A 13,439-nucleotide genomic window follows, 5' to 3' on the forward strand; every position below is an offset into this window, starting at 1 on the left:
AAGTTGAGGAGCATGAGCTACTGGTTCTAGCCTCAGAATGGGGTATTGCTTAAGGCAAAGAGCTGGTAGTTGCCACGGCTAAATTTCCAAGAAGGAAAAAGGAACCAAATCTCCATTCCTCTCCTCCTTTTTGGACCCCCACTCCCACCAAGACTAGCTCCTCAGACTCTTGTCATTGTGTCCAGCTTCAACGTCCAGCTCAGGTCCTACTTCTTTCTTGAACTCTTCTTGGATCTTCTGATTATAAACACAGATATGTTAAGTAACTTGCCCAGAGTCAGTTTTAAATGTTGTTCAATTTTTTTGATAAAGATCCCAGAGTGGTTTGCCATTTCCTTCTCCAGTTCATTTTACAGATGAGGAAACTGAGGCTCGTGGGATTAAGTGACTTGTCCAGGGTCACACAGATATTAAGTGTCAGAGGCTGGATTTGATCTCAGGAAGCAGAGTCTTCTTGACTCCAGGCCCAGCATTCTGTGCACTGTACCACCTAGCTGCCTAGTTCCTTAGGACTATTCAGAATTTAGTTAGCTGTGAAAGAAGCAACACAGAAAGGCAGGAATTAGAAACCTTTTATGGGAGACTTGGACTTTAAGCATCATTGCCTCTGATTCACTGCCTGATGTTCAGTGAGTCATGTCTCCTTGGTCCTTAGTTTCCTTCTCTGTAAATTAAGGGAATTGGACTAGGTAATTTCTTTGGTTCCTTCCAATTTTGATTCTCTTATGGTTATAGGACTAATCAATCAAGGTTTTCTAGGCACCTTACTAGCTCTGACATTTATTATTTAACATTCATTTAAACTTAATGGGACTTAATTTCCTCATCAGCAAAATTAAGAGATTGTGCCAGATACTAAGGTAGCGATGATGATAAGAATTAAATAGTCCAACAATGTGTCTGAATGTCTGAAACAGAAACGGTTCCTATCATTTTGATGCATTTAGTGTTGAGAGTTGAAGTCCTGAAATGTTAGTGGCAAAAAAGGAAGTTTTATTGCAGAAGCCAGCTTTGCTAGTTAGACTGACTTCTGAGTGACAAGGTCCTGGAAGAAAAATAACAAAAGGTTTATCACTGAGAAGAGAATGTCTTCACAGCAGGCAAAGGTCCTGGCAGCAGCTAGGACAAGGAGAGAAGGTTCTTGACAAAGCATAGTCCTGCTTCAGGACTCTGCAAAGAAATGAGTTTAAAATTGCCCTTTAATAGGAAATCCGAGATTGAAATTTCAATTGAATGAAATTCCTTCAGTGTTGTCACTGCCCCCAGACCTAAATACTTGGAATTTCAAGCCACTTAATATCAAACCCAGACCCCCCCCCCACCCCCCCTGCAATTGAATGAAAATGAAGGTTTTAGAGTTTCCTGAAGAAGGATGTGACTCCTCAAAAGATCAGTGGGGGGTGATTTGCCCTTGAATGATACTGCTTATCTCTATCTGGAGGATGTGCCTTCTTTCCAGACTCTCTGGAGCTGGGAGACCCCAAATCTCTCTTTCTTTGTAAACCAAAGAAGACACAGTTTCTGTGTTTATTTGACAAACTAAAGGGGACACAATTTTTAACAGTGTCATTTCTAGTCCCACACAAAGCTGAAAAAGTGGCTCATTTCAGGTCTGGACTTATATTCTACTGGGGCTGACAACATGGACTTAAAAATGGACATTAAATGTTTACAAAATTAACATGAGATGATTTAGAGGTGATGGCAGCTAGATAGTGCAGAGCAAAGAATACTGGAACTGGAGGCAGGAAGACTCATCAAATCAAGCCTCATTTACTAGCTGTGTGACCCTGGGCAGCTCACTTTACTCTGTGTGCCTCAGTTTCCTCATTAGTAAAATGAGCTGAAGAGGGAAATGGAAAACCACTTTAATATCTTTGTCAATACAACCCAAAAAATGAGGTCACAAAGAGTCAGATACAACTGAAAAAAGGCTGAGCAACAACAAATGTGGAGGGGAAGGGAAAATATCAGGAAAGGTCTCCTGGAGGAAGAGATGTTTGAGCATCTCCAGACACCTCTCTTGTGATAATCATTGATAGCATGCATGCACATATATATGTATATGCATGTATATGTGTGTATACATATATATACATATTCACATAGAGAACTTTAAGATTTGCAAAGTACTTTACACACTTTAAAAAAATTAGTTTTTCAATTAATTTATTTTTCTTCTTACCTCTCTTCCAATTGAAGAAGGGAAAAAAAATATGTGCAGTCAAGCAAAATATTCTAGGATTAGAAAACTTTCAGCATATTTTCACATTTGAATCTCACAAAAACCCACTAAGGATCCTGGATATGAAGTCAGAGGACATGTATTCAAATCTCAGGTCTATTTGGGATTCAGTTTCTTTGGTCCTAAAATTTGGAAGTTGGACAATATGATCTTTTAAAGTCCCTTCTAGCTCTAAATCTATAATTCTATGAGGTAGGTTTAGTATCAGTTTTACAGCTGTGAAAACTTGAGGTTTGGAGAATTATAGATTAAGGAAGGCATCTATCATGTACCAGTTATTATGCAAAGCATCTTAAAAATATTGTGTCATTTGATTCCCACAACAATCGTGGGAGATAGGTATTATTTCACAGATAAGAAAACTGAGGCACACAGGGTTAAGCGACCTACCCAGTGTTATATAGCTAATACATGTCTGAGATTAATTTGAATTTAAGTCTTCTGACTTCAGACCCAGCACTTTCTATTCACTATACCCCTAATCCCATTTGGGAAGTGTTCTTGGCAAAAAAAAAAAAAAATATTGGAATGGTTTACCATTTACTTCTATAGATCATTTGACAAATGAGGAAACTGAGTCAAACAGGGTCAAGTGACTTGCCCAGGGTCACCCAACTAGTATCTGAGGCCAGATTTGAACTCAGGAAGAGGAGTCTTCCTGATTCCCATCCTTGGTGCTCTATGCACTGAATCACCTGAAAAAGAACTTAGAATTCATCTACTTCAGAGACATCAAGCCTACAACAGGTTCACAATACTCCCAAGTATTATAGGAACCAAATTAAAACATAATCAGGAAATATTTCTTTAAAACAAATAAAGATACAATAAAACATTGATAACATCACATTTGAGAACCAAGTCAACAAGCAGCCCACAAGAATATTTATGTGTGCATTTGTGATTTCTGTTTCTATGTAAGTTCAATACCACTGATCTAGTCCAAAACCCCTAATTTTATAGATAAGGAAACTGAGTCCTATCATGGTTAAGTGGCCTCATAAGTAATAAATATCAGAGCCAAGACTTGAAACCAAATAAACTATTTCAAGACCAGGGCTCCAGGATTTACTTCTTGGGGTACCTACTACAGCACTGACCATATGCATAGAAAGTTGTTAATAAAAATTTGAAATACTTGCTTATTAATTGACTGAGCTGTAGGGGGTCTAACGAAACCCAGACCTAGAGTTGTCTCCTGGTTCCTTTTCTCTTTTCTTCCCCAGGTGCCTAGAAGGTAGAGCCCTCCACTAAAATCTGCGTGTCTGGGTCTGACTGGAAGAGAAGGTCGAAGAGGGTCAGACCCAGCCTGCGGTCCCATTACTGTCTGGGATTCCCCGGGATTATTCCCTCCTCCCTGACGTTCTGAGGTGGGAGGCAGTGGCAGGCCAGGGTCCATAGGATTTATCTCTTCTAGATTGGGGATAGTTCTGTACTAGCCTATTTGCTTTGTTACTCAGAGGGCAGCTGGTGCTGGGGAGCTGGGGTTTATTGGGAGGTGATAGAAAAAGGTTTATTGGGGGCACAGCAGGAAATGAGAGCAGAGGCCCAGTCAGGGTCATGAAGCTTAGGAAGGAGAGAAGAGAACAGAAGTGAGGGAGGTGGGGTGGGGTGGGGAGATAGCTTGGGAGGTCCCTGCCTAAGGTAGGAAGCTGCAGGGGATTTGTTTACTGCACTTGACTTGGAGTGGGAGAAACTTTCAGCCCAGATTCAACATTATTCTCTTACCTGCGGTTTCTGGAGATAAGGATTGACCCCTTTCCCAAGTCAGTGTTCCTCAAGCCTCCATTAGTGTCTGTCTCTCCCCACTATCTTAATAGAAGAACAGGTTCCAGTCTCTTTACCCCGAGTCTTTCCCTTCCCCATCCTTCACTCCATTCCCTTCCCTTGATATTCAATTCAATAGACATTTATTAAGCACCTACTATATGCCAGACTCCAGGGATACAAAGACTCTAACTAAAGAAGATATAGTTTCAACTTTCCCTCCATTCTTCTCCTCTTCCTTTTCCTCCCTCCTTCTTTCCCTCCTTTCCCTTTCTCCCCTATCCTCTTGCCCCCTCACCACTCCAACTTCAAGAAGTGATTTATTTTTTACAGCTAAGCTTTGAAGTGGGAGAGGGGTATTTCTTCACTAAATCCTCTGTATGCAAATACCTACTAAAATGTACAGACAGTCCCCAGCACTCAGACTCCGCTTCCCTAAAAGTGCCCACAACCCCACATGGCAAAGCAGTTTGCCCCGAAGCTGTTCCCCAGTTGCCCTCCATTTCCATGTTGCCATGGAACCCAAACCCACTCCCCATCTCCTGCTCCCACCCCCACTGTGTTCCCCAGCTTTTCCCCTTTGCCATGGCAGGATCCTAGACAGTCCAATATTCTTTTTCTTCCTCTGTCCAGCTCTAAGCTGTGGTCACCAAGGAGTGAGAACTCCAAACATCTGTGGGGCCCCAGACCTTGGAGCCCCTCCACATGGGGTTACCCTCCCCCACGGTCTAGTCTCAGAGGGATGTTTAGAAGGCACAGAAAGTGAGCATTAGTGTCCTCCTGGCAGCAGGAGGACTGTCTGTGTTTTACTGACTGAGCACCAGCAGCCCCATATTGGGGTGTTCACTGTGCCCAAGACACTTCTCTAACCTGCCACCTACCTAAGCCCAGAAGGAGAAAGCAGTGTGCGGGGAGAGGACCAGAGGAAGAGAGAGGGCTCCCGATCTCCGCCAGTACCCCGCTGAGTCTGGATGGCATCAGACGCCTGCCACGTCCCTGCTTTGGGGGTCTGGGTTTTCTAGAGTATTTCCTATTCTCTGCCTTTGGCAGTGGGCGGTGGGACTATCAGAGAGGGACAGGTGGGCATAGGGTGCCCTCTCCTGAAGTTTAGGGAACAGGTTCCAAAGCCCCAAGGTGAACTCTAAAAGTTAAGATTGAAAATTCAGAATAAATTCCCCCGATATCCTGGAATCCTCCAGGAACCACCCCCTCTTCCCCCTCTTTCCTAGGGCCCCCAGAGCAGGAGAGCCAGCAGGAGGGAGAAGAGCCCAGAGCAGGTGATCTGTGCCGTTTGGTGCCAGACTTACCCGTTAGCTGTCCCGTGCCCAGGGAGTCCTCAGGAGCAGCAGCCCCAGTTCTAGGGGCGAAGAGGAGGCGAGGGCAGCCGTGGGCGTGCGGCTGCCTCAGCCGGGCATGAGGACGGCACGGGGGGAATGGGGGGCCGAGGCAGGAGGCCCAGGGCGTGGCGCGGTGGGCAATGCCGCCTTCTGTGGGGTGCAGGAAGGAGGAGGAACAGGTGCTCTGGCTCAAGGCAGGGCTGTCCCCAGGTGCCGCCTGCCTCCTCACCTTCCAGGCTGGGGCTCTGCCCAGCCCCCCGGGGGCGGAGAGGGGCAGTGCTCAGTTTGGGGGGCAGCTCGGGAGAGGGGGTGTGCAGGTATGTATTGGAAGGAAGTCAGCAGAGCCGGGAGATGAAGTGTTGGGTCAGAGCCTGATTTCCCATTATAAGTAATCCTTCCTTATTTACCTGAACAAATACTCTCCCTGCTTACCTCAGACCACAGAGATAGCTCACAAACTTAACCCTTGCAGAGCTAGATTCCTCCTCCCTCCCCTAACACTGACTCCAGGGAGCCTTCCCACACGGCCAGCAGCTCCCAGAGGACAGAGCCCGGCCTGCCACTTCCCGGCACCTGTCGCTGAACATTCTCTAACATGCCGACAGGCTGCAGATTGTACTGCTCCCTCATCCCCTGTGCAAGCTCCCTGGAGGCAGGGGCCAGGCCTTTATCTACATCTCCATGCCCAGAACAAAGCAGAACGTTAAAAGGACAGTTGTTTTCTGTCTAGCACAGGCCCCGGCCCAGTCTTGGACACACAGTGTGTGTTGAATAGATACTTCTTATTCCATCTCTCGAGGCAGCTGACAACTCAATGATAGAGCACCGGGCCAGGATTCTGGAAGGACTGAGTTCAAATCCAGACTCAGATACTTCCTAGCTGTACGATCTTAAGCGAATAACTAAACCTCTGATGGCCTGACAAACTGGGTCCACTCCAGTATCTTTGCCAAGAAAATCCCAAATGGAGTCAGTCAAGATTGAGACTACTGAAAAAAAAAAAAGCAAAAACTAACTCCATCTCTCTTCCCTCACCCAAAAAGGATGTTAATAATAGCCAGCATCTCTAGAGCACATTTGAGTTTACAAATCCGTTTCACATACAGCTTCTCATTTCATAATATTCTAAGTTGGAAAGGACTTTAGAAGACATCATATCAAACCCCTTCATTTTATAGATGAAGAAACTAAGGTGCAGAGCAGTTACAAGACTTATTTAAAGTCAGAGAATAAGTGGCTGAGTGGATTTGAATTCAGATTTGCCTGATTACTACTCCAGTGACCTATTCTCTACACCAAATCAAACCCAAATAGAAAAGGGTTGAGGGTGGGGCAGGGAGATGTAAACTGTACATAAGAATCCTTGCAGTTTGCATATTAAAGTAGAAAACCAAAATTTAACATTAGGGTTCTATTGTGTTTTTATTTATTTTATTAAATATTTCCTAGCTAGGAATTCCTAAATTCAAATCTAGCCTCCAATACCTGGGCAAGCCACTTCACCCATTTTGCCTGGGTTTCCTAGTTTATAAAATGGAGCTGGTGATGGAAATGACAAACCATTCCAGTATCTTTGCCCAAAAAATCCCAAATTGGATCAGGAAGAATTGACATGATTTAAAAAAAAAGGCTGAACAATAGCAATAATCTGCATTATACATATGATAAAACTGAGGTTCAGAGAAAGTAATCTTACATGACTTGTCCAAATTCACATAGTAAAATAGCCAGAGAAAAAGAGATTTATAGAATTTCAGAGTTGGGAGGGACCTTAGAGATTATCTAGTTGCCTTCTTACTTGTTTCAAACCCTTTTCAAGTCTTCAAGTCCAATAGTCTTCAAATGTACCATTAGAACAAAAGTTCCTTGAAGGTAGGGCCTGTGTCACATTTGGAACACAAGATTTTGCAAAGGTGAATATTGACAATTATCTTTGCATGTATTGGGGAAAATAAAATACTATTTTTAAAAAGTGACCACCTTCCCTTGCCTTCTCTTGTGTCCAGCTATTTGTCCACTGACATCACTTTTTACAGCTACCTTTGAGGAAGGAGGCCATGTACAGTTTAGTTCTTAATTGTTCTCTCCTTATGTCCCATACACATATGAGCCTTTCTTCCACCAGATAATTTATAATCTCTCTGAGGCCATTAAGTTCTATTGCTTTGCAGCTCAGCACAGCCCTAAACACACAATAGGCGTTCAGTAAGCATTGAAATGGTACAGGGGGCAATCAAAATCCTCTCCCTTTAAGAAACTATTTCCTTTTGATCTGTGATCCCTTTGGAGTCCCAGCCCCTCCTGGGGAAGGCATATCTGTCCCCCCCAACTCCCCCCTCCAGATAAGTTATCTTTCCAGGATGCCAGAGCCTTTGATTCAATTAGAAATCCTGAGCAAAAAGCATCCCTTGGAAGTGTTGTTAATTCCAATAGGAGATCTGGGATGAAAACTGATAAGCATCTAAGCCTGGAAACCTGAGTCCAGAAGCCCCAGGACCCCTTAAAAAAGGCAGTATCTGGACATGCTCTTTGCAAAAGAGGCCCAAGCAACTTGCTAGGACCCTTTTGTCTGCTGAAAAAGCATTCTCAGCACCAAATTCCATTTCCTTAATAGGTCTTTGCCACTATAGAAGTCAGTCTCTTGGAAACTGGTTTCTATCCAATAATAAACTTTCATTTTGCAACTAATAATTCAGGAATAAGTGAATTCTTTCACTTTTAAACCTGCAGCCGATTAAAAGATACTTTAACAACTCTCTTATTGCCACTAACTTCATGACCACCAGGAATTGAGGGCATTCAAACCTCATCAGGCCTCAGTTTTACCAGCTATAAAGTTGGGAACATAATAACATCTACTTTATAGAGTTATTATGAGAATCAAATGTGATAATATTTGTAATGTGTATAGTACCTGTATAGTTTTTGTTTAGTTGCTTTTTAGTTTTGTCTGATTTTTCATGACCACATTTGGGATTTTCTTGGCAAAGATATTAGAATGATTTGCCATTTCCCTTCTCCAGCTCATTTGACAGATGAGGAAACTGAAATAAACAGGGTGAAATGACTTGCACAGTGACACAAGCAGTATTTAAAGGCCAAGTCTGAATTCAGAAAGAGGTCTTTTTGACTCCAGGTGCAGCATTTTATTCACTGTGCCACCTAGCTGCCTATTGACATACAAGCTGTTTTTTTAAAAAAAAATGTTCATTCAATTGAATTCTTTTGAAATTCACTAATTGTCAGATCATGGCCTTAGTCCCCTCATCTATAAAATGTCCTTTGAGGTCCTTTCCAGCTTTAAATTCATGATCCATTGATTTACCATCTACAGTGGCTTAAAAAAAAATCTTTACCACCTGCTAAATGACGTCTTAAATTGTACTATTTGAGTTTTATTCCTCTGGCTCCAGGCTTTGTTTTGTTTGAAAAACCAGTCCCCCTAGAAGGGGTAACTCTTCCGGGTAAATGAGTTTAGCAGAACCTTATTTTCTGTTTCCTGGTTTTCCTGACTTTCTTCAAATCCCAGCTAAAATTCCACCTTCTATGGGAACTCTTTTCCAATCTCAACACTAGTGCCTTTCCTCTACTAATGATTTCTAACTTATCCTTGCATAAAGCTTGTTGGTACGTAGTTGTTTGCATGTTGTCATTCTCATTATATTATAAATTTCTTAACAGCAAAGACTAGCGTTTACTGTTCTTTGTACCTCTAGCACTTAGCATAATACCTGGCATACAGGAAGTGCTTAATAAATGTTTAATGACTACTGATAGGTTTTGATAAGGGCTTCCCCTTAGATATTGTCATGGGGTCCTGTGTCTCAGGAGTCTAACCAAGAGTGCTTGGGTCTATTATCCCTAGTCCTATTATTCCCTTTGACTTCTGGTGTTTGGTCTGTGAGCTAAATGTTCTTTTGCTACTTCCAGGTGTCCAAAGACATTGACATTTGTCTAGGAAGGAAGGAAGGAAGGAAGGAAGGAAGGAAGGAAGGAAGGAAGGAAAGAAGGAAGGAAGGGAGAAAGAAGGAAGGGAGGAAGGAAGGAAGGAAAGAAAGAAGGAAGGGAGGGAGGAAGGGAGGGAGGAAAGAAGGAAGGAAGGAAGGAAAGAAGGAAGGAAGGGAGAAAGAAAGGAAGGGAGGAAAAGAGGGAAGAAGGGAGAGAGGGAGGGAAGAAGGAAGGAAGGAAGGAAGGAAGGAAGGAAGGAAGGAAGGAAGGAAGGAAGTGATGGGGGTGAACTCTGAAACTGTCCAAACTCTCCTCTGAAAGAGGCCCAAGGGGGGAATGACAAACTGAGATCTTTTGGGAGGACCAGATGTGTATACCCTTCTGGGGAGCTTCCAGACCCTGGGAAAAGCCTGCAAACTCCCAGTCAAGTGGTTTCATTCAATTGGAGATCTTGGTCAATCACCCTCCATTGAATTGCCACAAACAACTCTCAGTGACTGGAAACTCCCAGTTAAGTCATCTCATTCAGTTTTAAATAGAATTGAAAATTAGTCTCTCAGGAGTTGCCCCCCGCCCTCCACATTGGGGTCAAAGATCAAAGCAAGCCCCAATATATCTAGGGTTGCATGCCCAGATATCTTTGCATTTGTCCTAAAACAGGATTTTGCCTGCTGTGAAGATATTCTCTTCTCAGTGTTAACCTTTGCTATCTCCCTAACAGGACCTTTTGACTAAGAAGTCTGTCTTCCTAGCAAATCTGGCTTCTCAGTACCAATCAATCCTTTTTGCCACACAGATTTCAGGTTTGTGAATTCTTTTGCACTGGACCTGCATCTCCAATCACCAAATCTGCAATCCTTTTCCTTTTCATCAGAAGAAAGGAAAGAAAAAAGGAAGGAAGAAAGGTAGAAAAGAGGGTACAAAGGAGGGAGAGTCAGGCATTTATTAGGCACTTTTTAAGTGCCAGGTATCATTCTAAGTGCTTTGCAAATCTTATAGGGTGATTTGTCCAGTTTTACTCAGCTACTATAGTTAGTGACAGTTGGGCATTCAATTAAGAAGCATTTATCAAACCTTGCCCATGTGTTAGAACTGTAGTTTGCTAATCTAGTACTGATTTGTTATACTTCGTTCCACTTATACTTCTTTCAAACCTGCCACAAAGCCCAGAGTTTTTGGTATTACAAATGTGTGTCAGTTAGTTAGTCATTAAGTCAATAAACATTTATTAAGTGTCCATTATATACTAGGTACTGTGCCTCTCTGTCTCTGTCTCTCTCTCAATAGAAATATCTATTTTAAGATGTTTTTATCTGTGCATATTAATGTGTCTATAAAAAGAAAAATGAAAAAAATGTCCTTCATTCAATCACCATCCTCTTGCATACTGAACTCTGGTTAACCATCTATTTTGCCTATGCCTAGTTTTGCTTCTAGTGTGGACACCAAAAGGAAAATGTCAGTCTATTATTTTTGCCAAGAAGATCCCAAACAGGTTCAGGTAGAGTCTGTCACAACTGAAATGATTCCACAAGAACAAAATGGCAGAAGCAGCTCAGGGCTAAGAATAAGAACTCAGAGTTCAAGCTCAAGACCATACTCTGACATTGGCTGTGTGAGACATTTCCTCCTCTGAACCTCAATAACCTCACTTGTAAAATAAGGATAATGATAATAATAATTGCTACTTATATTCCCTAACTCAGAGGGTGGTTGTGCCAAAACAGCTTGGAAAACCTTCAACCATAAAGAAATGTGAGCTATTAGCAAGAGGAAAGCCCTTTTGAAAAAAGCCAAGAGAAATCCAAGCTGGGCCAGACCATTTATGAAGGTAGCAGGTGAGCGCTCCAGACCCCACCCCATCCCTTCCACTGACATCCCCACTCCCACCCAAGCTTTGTACTCCTGGAGAGTAAAGAACCGAATAGATTCTAATCTATTCAATTGGAGTCACCGAATCTTAGGACTCAGATGACATTTAGTCCAACTAGGGGTGTGCTGGAGCCAGCTCATGCCAGCTGTCAAAAGCAAATTATTAAATTTTACATGGGAACATTTATGCCTTGGAAATTAGCTACAAATTAGGACTTGATTTGTTGTCTAGATTTAAGAAAGCGACTGGGGAAATGTTAATAATGAGGATCAAATTTAAAAGAGTGTCATGCATACTTTTCTTTTTCAGAAATGTGATTGTTGACCAGCTACACCCTTGGGTCCAACCCATCCATGGACAGGGAGACTCTACAACAACCCTGAGAAGTGATCAACCTGTCTCCTCCTGATACTCGCTATAAATCAAGCAATTCCACTATGGAGTGTTTCTGATTGTTAGGATGTATTTCTGAAAAGAAAAAGAAAAAAAACTCTTTGGTTAGGAGACAAGCTCTGTTTTGGTTATATCTTCCTTTCTTTCTTCTCATATCTTCCTCATTTATAAAGTGAGAGGGTTGGATTAGATGGTCTTGTTTAATTCTAAATCTCTGATCCTTTGATTAAATGATAAAGAATTAAGTTGTTCACTATTTCCCAGACTTTCCAAGCTTGACATCTACTCATAAATAGGGCACTATTCTCAGTGGTCACGATTTCTTTGTACATCTAACACTCCTCTGGCTAACCCATTGTGACTCTTCTTCCAGCTCTAGCATGTGAGAAGACTGTGAAGACTCTATCCCCTACCTCCTTACTAGCTCCCCTTACAAGGGGAGCAAAAGCTCTCTGGTCCTAATTCTCCCTATAAAAAAGAAAGAATTGAGTCTAGTCAGCAGAGTCAGGAAAAAAGAGCTGAGCTGGAGAAAGAGCCCTTGCTTTTGAGAACCCCATCCTCAGCTCCTGGCTCCATTGTCTCAGGGACCTATAGCATTCATCAGTTACCAACCGTCCAGGTCTTAATATTCCAACCTAGCTCAGAACTCTCTATAAATCCTTCTTTCTCCCAAATGCTAGGAACTCCAAGGCCAAAGAGGCAGTTCTCAAACACTGGAGCCAGAAGAGGTCTTTTCTCCAAATCCTATTAATTCTTCCATCTATCTCCTGAATGTCTTCTGCTCTCATTTCTACTCCTATTACCCTAATCCAGGCCCTTATGACCTCTAGCCTCAATTATAACAATAGATTTTTAATAGTATTTTATTTTTCCTCCTAAATAAAAAAATCATTTTAAACATAAAGGTTTTTAAAAGTTTTGAGCTCCAGATTCTATCCCTCCCTCTTTCCCTTCCCCCATCCCCAAGATGGTGAGTAAAAAATAGGTTATACATATACAATCATGTAAAATATTTTCATATTAGAAGCTTTTAAAAAATAGTTTTTAAATTACAACAATAGCCCACATTCTTTACTTCCTACTTTCCCTTTCATTCTAACTGAGGAATAAGGAAAAATAAAACAAAGTAAATTCCCAAATTGGTGAGCAGCCTATTTTATCATGAGTTCCCTAGAATTGTGACTGATCAGAGCTAAGTTGTTGATATCTACAAGCTGTTTGCCTAGCTGCATCATTTTATACATGTCATTTGAGGCATCTTGGAAATCATCCCTGTTATCACTTCTTATATCACAATAGCATTCCATCACATTTATGTATCATAACTTGTTTCTCCATTCCCCGATTAATGGTTTCCAATTCCTTGCCACTGAAAAAAGAACTGCTTTTTTGGGAATATTTTTGTACATCTTTAATTAAAATTTGTTTTGCCTAGGATGAGTCTTTCCTTTATTTTCTCTCTCTCTCTGTCTCTCTCTCTGTCTTTCTCTCTGTCTCTCTCTCTGTCTTTCTCTCTCTCTCTCTGTCTCTCTCTCTCTCTCTCTCTCTCTCTCTCTCTCTCTCTCTCTCTCTCTCTTTCTCTCTCTCATATACCCTTAGCTTCTCTTTCTTGCCTTTCCCCCTGTTAAAGTATTTTTTCTTTGATTTGGCAGCTCTGAATTTGGGTTGTAATGATCCTGGGAGTTTTCATTTTGGAATTTCTTTTAAGAGATAACTGATGCATTTATTCTAAATCCACTTTGTCCTCTGGTTCCAAGAGATATGAGCAGTTTTATGATTTCTTGAAATATGATGGCTAGACTTTTTTTTAAATCATGGATTTCAGGGAGTCCAGTGATTCTTAAATTATTTCCCCTCAATCTATTTTCCAGATCAG

General features: G+C 41.9%; 1 protein-coding gene across 2 annotated transcripts in view; it reads right to left on the minus strand.

Moving 5' to 3' along the window:
- Window positions 1-5,796, minus strand: part of SPDEF (SAM pointed domain containing ETS transcription factor) — a 49,518-nt gene extending 43,722 nt beyond the window's left edge. For both annotated transcript variants that reach the window (XM_051996436.1, XM_051996435.1), the window contains exon 1: window positions 5,320-5,796. The gene's annotated coding sequence lies outside the window, so the exon portion shown is untranslated. The remainder of the gene's footprint in view (window positions 1-5,319) is intronic.
- Between the last annotated feature and the right edge of the window lie 7,643 nt (window positions 5,797-13,439).

Source organism: Antechinus flavipes, chromosome 4 (genome assembly GCF_016432865.1).
Source record: "Antechinus flavipes isolate AdamAnt ecotype Samford, QLD, Australia chromosome 4, AdamAnt_v2, whole genome shotgun sequence".
NCBI classification, from domain to species: Eukaryota; Metazoa; Chordata; class Mammalia; order Dasyuromorphia; family Dasyuridae; genus Antechinus; species Antechinus flavipes.